The sequence below is a fragment of the Hipposideros armiger genome, unplaced genomic scaffold (assembly GCF_001890085.2).
Source record: "Hipposideros armiger isolate ML-2016 unplaced genomic scaffold, ASM189008v1 scaffold_35, whole genome shotgun sequence".
In the NCBI taxonomy this organism is placed as follows: Eukaryota; Metazoa; Chordata; class Mammalia; order Chiroptera; family Hipposideridae; genus Hipposideros; species Hipposideros armiger.
The window spans coordinates 4,593,588-4,603,150 of NW_017731385.1; positions in this window are offsets into that span (position 1 = coordinate 4,593,588).

Sequence of the window (9,563 nt, forward strand, 5' to 3'; positions counted from 1 at the left end):
ACACGAGAAGCTGTACACGGTTTGGTCATGGAAAACCGTTTGGCGGCACAAGCTGGACTTGGTTGCCATCCTTGAGATGAAAACTAAGTTAATCTCAACTTTTCCCTGAATGTGTTGTTTTTCATTATACAATAAATATTATAGTGAACTTTTTATCAAATGGTTAAGAAAACGCTAGAGGTTGTTGTAAACTATTTGTACCCTGCACTCCCTACAGTAAAGACGGACTGGCTTTTCCTGTGTGCTCCAGACTCTGTCGTGTTTGCCGCCCATCACCTCTCCCTTCTGTCACCAAGGCCTCTCCACCTGCGGGTCCCCTTTCCTCACGTGGAGACATGAGCTGTTGCAGCGCCCAGCAGCCTGCCCCCCCGGGGGCGCCCCCAGCCATCCAGTCCCAGCCTCGGGCTTGGTGGCAATCGATGAACCGACTGGGGCTCTGGGAGCGACTTCTCGCAGGCGAGGGGAAGGAGGCGGGTGGGCATTCTTAGAACTTAGAAAATAGAGATTGTTTCTCTTTCAAGCTTAGGGGTGACATAATTTGTTTACCCAAAATGCACACATCCTGAGCTATGGGCAAAAGACGGATGTACTAAATGAACGGAGGTTAGTTTTCAAAAGTGATCGGTGTGAAGAATTACCTTAAACTTGCAGTGAGAAGTGTTCTCTTCCTCCGATTTGCCCTCTAAGCCAGCTCCTAGCTAAGCAGATTCTGGCTGTCAATTAAATGAAAAGCTACACTTTTATGCTGGTTTTACTTGCTGGCTACAGTGAGGCTATTAGCAGGTTTTGAAAGCTGGCTGCATCCTGTGGCTAAAAATACTCTAATCCCAGCTGCAGCCATTTAAAGCCAGCTCACTGCGATTTCCTCGTTAGCCCCACGGGTGCCTTCCTCCAGGCTTCGTCTTGTTCTAAAGCTGAGTCTGACTGGCACCAGCCAAGAAACTGAGGTTTCAGTTGCAGCCCTGTGCCAGCGGGATGCCCCCCCGCCCCGGCGGCCCATCTAGTCGCTCACAGGGGGTCCAAGCCCGCCTGCCCGTAGCACTGAGTAGAAGTCAGCGTTTATCCTCCACGAGGGAGGCGGTTCCACACGGGCCCCTGAAACACCAGGGGGAGGGCCTCCTAGGGGGCTGCGTGGCCTGGTGCCATCAGGCAGCAGAATGCTCAGCCCGTGTGTCGGTGTGAGCTGAGGACAGGCTCCTCCCAGCCCATGACTGCACAGCCAGGGCACCTCTTCCGTCCCGCAGTCTGTCCCTGGCACTCCCAACTCCCTCTCAGTGTCTGCTTGCCAGGCGACCCAAACTGACACAGTAGCTTACAGAACAAGTCCCAGACTCTGTCACTTCACACACACATGTCATCTGCCAAAGCAGGTGACAAAAATCACAGTTTTGCTAACTGGTTTCATTGTATAATCCTCCCCTCCCATGCCCTTTTTAACTTTTTTAAACTTCGTTTTAAACTAATTTAACATAAAATTGGAAACATAATAGTTTCCATATATCCCTCACCCAGCTTCCCATAATGTTAACATTTAAATAACCATAGTACCACGATCAGAGCCAAGAAGTTACCATGGATACAGTACTATGAACTAAGGACCTTTGGGAATTCCACCATTTTCCCACTAATGTCTAAGCCTCTTCTAGGATCCAACCCGGGAGCCCACATTGCGCCATTATTTCTCTGTAATAGTTCCTCAGCCCTTTCTCACCTTTGAAAAGACACTTGTGAAGAATACTAGTCAGTTATTTTGAACAGTATCCCTCGATGTGGATCTGTCTGATGTTTTCTCCTGATTGGAATGAATGAGTCTGTACACTTGGCCAGAACACCAGACGTGATGCATCCTTTATGATACGTTTGATTCCAGGTGATGTTGACCTTGATGCCTCGGTTAAGTGGTCTCTCCTGGGCTTCTCACTGCAAAGTTACTCAGCAATTACAAAGGGAAAGATAGTATAGCTACTTGGAGAGTAAATAGCTTTCTCCTCAAACTTTCTACCCACTAATTTAAGCATCTTGTTTGCAACAATTATTACTGTGGTATTTCCCTTTTTTTTCTACATCAACTGGACTTCTAGAAGAAGAGCTGTCCATTTTCCTACTTATTTGTTTATATCATCATGGACTCATGGATCTTTATACACCATGGGTTATAATCTAGTCCTATCATCATTTTGTTCCTTAAATTATGCCAGCTTTGGCCAGTAAGAGCTCCTTCTGGTAGCTTCCTATGTCCTTTGGGAAAGCTCCTCCCCACTTTTTTTTTAGCATTTCCTTACTTTCTGGCAGGATGTTTCACACTCATTTTCCCTGGCTCAGTGCTGGTTCAACACCTTCTCCAAGTAAGAATCGAACAAGAAATACCTTGAAACAAATGAAAATGGAAACACACAAAACCTATGGGATGCTGAAAAGCAGTTCTTAGAGGGAAAGTTTATGATAATAAATGTGCATATAAAGAAAAAAGATCTCAAATAAACAACCTAACTTTACACCCAAGGAACTAAAAGAGCAAACTAAGTTGAAGGTTGGAAGGAAATAACAGGTCCCGGGAAATGGACGAAATAGAGACCAGAAAATCAACAGAAAAGACCAACGAAACTAAGAGCTGGGTTTTTAAAAAGATAAAACTGGTAAACCACTAAGGAAAAAAGAAAAGGCAAAATCAGAAGTGAGACCTCTCTCAGACATACTGATACCACAGAAATGCGTAGGATCATAAGGCACTAGTATGAAACAAATGGCAACAAATTGGATAGTGCAGATTAAAGGGAGAAATTCCTAGAAACATACAACCTACCAAGACTGAATCATGAAGAAACAGAAAATCAGAGATCAATAATGAGTAAAGAGATTGAATCTGTAATAAAAAATCTCCCAACCCAGAAAGGCCCAGGACCAGATGGTTTCACTGGTGAATTCTACCAAACATTGATAAACAATTAACACCAAACTTTCTCAAACTCTTCCAAAAAACTGAAGAGCAGGAAATATTCCCAAACTAATTTTACAAGGCATTAACCTGATACCAAAGCCAGATGATAAGGACAATATAGGAAAAGAAAAATACAAGCCAATACTCCTGATGAATAAAGATGCAAAAATTCTCAACAAAAGACTAGCAAACCAAACAACATATTAAAAGGACCATTCACCATGATCAAATGAAATTTATTCCTGGGACATAAGGATGGTTCAACATAAGCAAATCAGTCACTGTGAAACACCACCTTCATAGAATGAGACAAAAATCATATTATCCCAAAAGATGCAGGAAAAAGCATCTGACAAAATACAACATCCTTTCATGATAAAAGTGCTCAACAAATTGCATACAGAAGGAACACAATAAAGGCCGTGTACCACAGGCCACAGCTCACACGGAGAGGTGGAGAGCTTTCCCTCCAAGATCAGGGATGAGCTAAGGGTGCCCACTCTCACCACTCTTAGCCAACATGTTAGTGCAAGCCCTACCCAGAGCAGCTGGGCAACACAAAGAAACAGAAGAATTCGGGGGGGAAACGGTGATGAAGGACACCCCAGCTTCCCCGTCCCCCCAAAGATGAATGATTAGCTAATAAAACAGGCCAGGAGACATATAGACCCCAATTAGGAAGTTTTAGCAACACTGTGGAACAACAACAAAAGCAAAATCTCACAAGAAGAGAAGGAAACTGCACTGTGCGGGCATCATCCCGCCCCCAAGCTGGCATCATTCAGCGCCAATAAGGCACGTCCGTCCCAGCGACTAACTGCCTCCTGCCAGGGGAGGAAGGGTGGGAGGCCTGTCTGCAGAAGGCTCAGCAGCTCCCAGCACTGATGGGTCACAGGCCAGCCGCGCCAGCCGTGCCTCAGTCCCTCCCTGCATCCTTCCCCACCCGCCACCCCTCCTGGGGCCTGGGCCCACCGGTAGTCGTCCAAGGTCTCTGGCTGCACAAGGGCGAGAAATGAGACACCGGTGTCCCTCCTGCCCCATCAGAGCCCGGAAGCGAGGCTGACAGCCAGCAGGGCTTCTACAGCTACGCAAAAGCAAGACCCCAGCCCAGGTGCTCTCGGCTGACGCCACCACTGGCTCGGAGCTGTGCACCTGCGCACCACCAGCCTGAAGCCCACCATGGGCCTTGGCTGCAGCTATGGGTGAGCACACCAACAGCCAGGACCCCCAGCAGCTGCTTCTGGCCCTGGCCAGCAACACCTACACACAGCCCCTCCAGCTTTGCTCTGGCATGCCAACAGCCCAATCCCCATCCCCAGGCCTCACTACCGTGCACATGCCCGGGGGGTAGGGAAGGAGTGCATGGCAATGGGAGGGCACCCAGGGCCCCTATAGACACTGGCAGGCCTGGATTGGCCCTGCCTTCTGTCACTGGTCAGCTTCACCATATCATATCCCCCTGTGCACCTGCAAGCCACCAGCCTGACCTGCCATGGGCTTCCGCTGCAGTGCGCATGCCCGGGGGGTGGGGGGTAGGGGGGAGTGCGGGCACAGGATGATGCCGACAGTGAGGGCCCAGATTGGGCCCCGCCTCTGTCCCTGGCCGCCGCCACCACGCCCGTCTATAACTAGCCCCTCCAGCCCGCACCGACATGCCCGAGCCCGCTCCCAGCACCAGCCTAACGGCAGTGTGCTCACCCAAAGGAGCGCGCACAGCCCCGGGCACACCAACGTCCAGCGCCCCCGAGCGGTTCCAGCGACACCGGGCCCACCTGTGGTGAGTCCCTCGGCTGAGCACCCGCGTCCCCCAGCCCGAGCCGTCACCGGCCTCCCCTGCACTATGTATACTTGGGGGTCTATGTGAAACCATAAGAGAAAATGCCAACACCCAGGTCCTCCACAGATGCCAGCGCGCCCATAGTGGCCCTGGCCCTTGCGACCCGCCCCAACTCCCATCGCTACGAGTGTGCCTGCGAGCATCCTCTACCACGACACAGGCACTGCGGCGCACACCACAGTTCCTGCCACCACCACCTGCCCACTCACGGCGACAGGCTTCGAGCCCAGCAGCCCCCATGTACCCCCCGCAGGGCTCACTAAGGAACACACCACTGTGGATGTGGTGAACCCCAGTGGCTCGAGCCAGAGACACCCCACTGGCCCAGTGCTGCCACGCGCCCTGCACTTGGCGCCCGAACCCCTGGATCTGTGGTCCCAACACCGTCCGGCGTGCCCCTATCCAGGTGAAAGGCTCCCCCTACCGAAATCATAACGGAAAGTCTGGAGGAGGTGACGACCTCGTCACCTACAGGCCAAAGGGGTCATGAAGAGCCGGGAGACGCGTCTCCACCAAAGGAATCCAGTAAACCTCCAGGGACCGGACCAACGGAGTGGAGATCCCGCAACGGGGACGAAGGATTCAAAATGACTGTTAATGGATAAACAAAGAATGCAAATAGTGGGGGTAGTAAAAGGATAGCGTTTTTACTATGTGATCAAATTATCAGCATAAAATACACTGTTATATCTATAAGATGTTTTATGGAAGCCTCCTGGGAACCCTAAAGCAAAAATATACAATAAATCCACAAGAAAAGAGAAGGGAATCAAGAGTATACCACACAGAAAACCATCAATTTACAAAGGAAGGCAATGAGAGAGGAAGTCAAATGGAAGTGAAAACAGTAAGATGGCATTAGGAAATGCTTACCTATCAATAACTGATCTAAATGTTAATGGACTGAATTCTCCAATCAAAGGGCAAAGGCTGGCTGGATGGAAAAAAATTTTAAAAACCATCTATATGCTAGAAGAGTCTCACCTCAGCTCTCACCTAGTAGATCCAAAGTGAAGTGATGGAAAAAGATATTCCATACAAGTGGAAACTAAAAGCATGGGTAGCTATACTAATATCAGACAAAACTGACTTTTAAGGCAAAAACTGTAACAAGAGACAAAGATGGTCATTACACAATAAGGGTGTCAATTCACCAAGATGTTACAACAATCATAAATATATGATGCACTCAACATCAGATGCAACCTAAATGTATGAAGCCAATACAGATCTGAAGGAAGACATGTGCAGCCTCACAATAGAACGTGGACTTCGATATGTCACTTCCAACAATCATCCACAGAAAATCAGTAAGGAAATGTTGGGCTTGAGCTATCCTTTAGAGCAGCGGTTCTCAACCTTCCTAATGCCGTGACCCCTTAATACAGTTCCTCATGTTGTGGTGACCCCCAACCACAAAATTATTTTGGTTGCTACTCTATAACTGTAATTTTGCTACTACTGTTATGAATCGTAATGTAACTATCTTTTTGTTTTCCGATGGTCTTAGGCGACCCCTGTGAAAGGGTCGTTCGACCCCCAAAGGGGTCGCGACCTACAGGTTGAGAACCGCTGCTTTAGAGCAAATGGACCCACCAGACAAACAAACATCCCATCTAATAGCACAATGCACATTCTTCTCAAGTGCACACAAAACATTCTCCACAATAGATCACATGATAGGCTACAAAAAAGTCTTAGCATATTTAAGAAGGCTGAAATCATACCAATTATTTTTTCCAACCGCAAAGATATGAAATCAGAAGTCAGTGACAAGAGAAAAGCTGGGAAAAAACATAAATCTATGGAGGCTAAACAACATGCTCCTGTAAAACCAAAGGGTCTAAGAAGAAATCAAAAGGAAAATCAAGAAATATCTTGAAATGAATGAAAAGGGAAGCATGACATATCAAAACCCACGGGGTGCTGCAAAAGCAGTTCTAAGAGGGAAACTGATAGCGATAAACACATTAAGAAACAAGAAAGAGCTCAAGTTAACAACCTCACTTTATACTCCAAGGCAATAGCAAAAGAAAAAATAAGCCCAGGTTTAGTAAAAGGTAGGAAATAAAAAAATAAAAATCAGAGAAATAAATGGAGACCGGAAACAATAGAAAAGACCAAGGAAACTAGGGGCTGATTTTTTTAAAACATAAACAAGATTGACAAACCTTCAGCTAGAATAACTCAGGAAATAAGAGCAGATGCAAATAAAATCAGAAACGAAAAAGGAGACATTACAACTGATAGCACAGAAATACAAAGTCTCATGAGAGACTGATACAAGCCACTATACGCCAACAAGTGGATAATCCAGAAGAAATGGATCAATTCCTGGAAACATACAACCTAGCAAGACTGAATCACAAAGAAAGATAATCTGAGCAGACTAATATCAAGTAAGGAGATTGAATCCGTAATCAAAAACCTCCCAACACAGAAAAACCCAGATCCAGATGGTTTCACTGGTGAAATCTACCAAATATTTAAAGAAGAATCAACAACAATCCTTCTTAAGCTGTTCCCAAAAATTGAAGAGGAAGAACACCCCCTAACGCATTTTATGAGGCCAGTATTACCCTGATAGTAAAGCCAGATAAGGACAATATAGGAAAAGAAAATTACAGGTCAATACTCCTGATGAATATAGATGCAAAAATTCTCATCAAAATATTAGCAAATGAAAATCAACAGCACATTAAAAGGATCAATCACCATGATGAAACGAAATTTACCCCTGGAACACAAGGATGGTTCAACATACATAAATCAGTCAATGTGATACCACCTTCATAGACTGAAAGATAAAAATCTATGATCATCTCAATAGATGCAGAAAAAGCATTTGATGAAACACAACATCTTTTCATGATAAAACCGTTTAACAAATTGGGTATAGAAGGAACATATCTCAAACAATACAATCCACGTATGACAAATACACAGCCAACATCATAATGGTGAAAGGCTCACAGTTCTTATACTCTCCACTCATATTCAGCACAGTACTCGTAATCCGAGCCGAGCAATCAGGCAAGAAGAAGATAATAAAAGGCATCTGAATAGAAAAGCAAGAAGTAAAATTGTCTTTGCTTGCGGATGATATGATCTTATATACAGAAAACCCTAAAGACACAACGAAAAAGCTGCTAGAACTAATCAACGAATTCAGTAGAGTTGCAGAATACAAAATAAACATACAGAAAACAGTTGTTTCTGTACAGATAATAAAACATCTGAAAAAAACCAACCAATCCCATCGACAATATCATCTAAAACAATAAAATACTTAGAAATAAATCTAACCAAAGAGGTGAAGGTTATGTATGCTGAAAATTACCAGATGTTGTCTTCAATTTTTTGCATCAAACTAATGGAGAGATAACCTGTGTTTGTGAATCAGAAGAATTAATATTGTGAAAATGCCCATATTACCCAACGCCATCTATAGATTCGGTGTAATCTGTATCAAAATTCCAATGGCATTTTTCACAGAAAAGAAAAAAAGCAATCCTAAAATTTATATGGTGTCACAGTAGTCTCTGGGAGAGCCCAAACCATCCTGAGAAAGAATACGCCACCAGAGGCATCGCACTGCCTGATTTCCAGCTATACTACAAAGCCCTAGTCATCAAAACAGCAGGGTACTGGCCTAAACGCAGACACACAGATCAGTGGAACAGAACAGAGCGCAGAAATAAACCTCTGCAAATAAGGTCAACTAATACTGACACAGGAGCCAAGAAGACACAGTGAGAAAAGGACAGTCTCTTCAATAAAGGTGCTGGGAAAACTGGGTAACACGTGCAGAAGAATGAAACCGGACCCCTATCTTACGCAACTCACAAAAATTAACTCAAAAGGGATTCAAGGCTTAAACGCAAGGCCTGAAACCATAAGACTCCTAGAAGAAAACATGGTGAAAATCTCCCTGACACTCCTCGTGGCAATGATTTTTTGGATATGACGCCTAAAGCACAAGCAACAAAAGCAACAATCAAGTGAGACTATGTCAAACCCAAAAGCTTCCGCACAGCAAAGGAAAACAGTCAACAAAATGAAGAGACAATGTACAAAATGGGAGAAAATATTTGCAAAACACATAATCTGATAAGGGCTTAATATCCAAAATGTATAAAGAGCTCAATAACAAAAAAACCCTACAAATAATCCAATTAAAAAGTGGGCTGAGGGTATAAACAGTTTTCCCAAAGACGACATACAAATGGCCAACAGGCACATGAAAAGGTGCTCAACATCACGAATCACCAGAGAAATGCAAATTAAAGTCACAATGAGATATCACCTCACATCCACCCGTTGGAATGGCTGTCATAAAAAACATAGGACATAAGTGTCAGGGAAAGTGTGGAGAAAAGGGACCCTTGTGCACTGCTGGTGGGGATGAAAACTGCTTCAGCCACTATGGAGAACAGTAGAGAGGTTCCTTAAAAAATTAAACACAGGGCCGGCCGAGTGGCGCGTTAAGAGCTGGCTTGGGACGTCAGAGGGCCCCGGTTCGGATCCCACATATGAGGGCCAGTGACACTGCCCCCTACAGCTAAGACGCTGAACAACAGCTCAACCTGGAGCTGGGCTGCTGTGAGTTGCCCACAATGGCATAGGCTGCAGCCCCTGTGGCAGTGGGTTGCCATGGGCTACCGTGTGTAGCCAGCAGCCAGCGTGAGCGGCCAGCAACCACTGTGAGCGGCCGTCCAGAAGCCGGCGACGGATCTGCCTCGCCCGGGAAGAGCGCAATGATGGTGCCAACTTGGGCCAGTGAAGCAA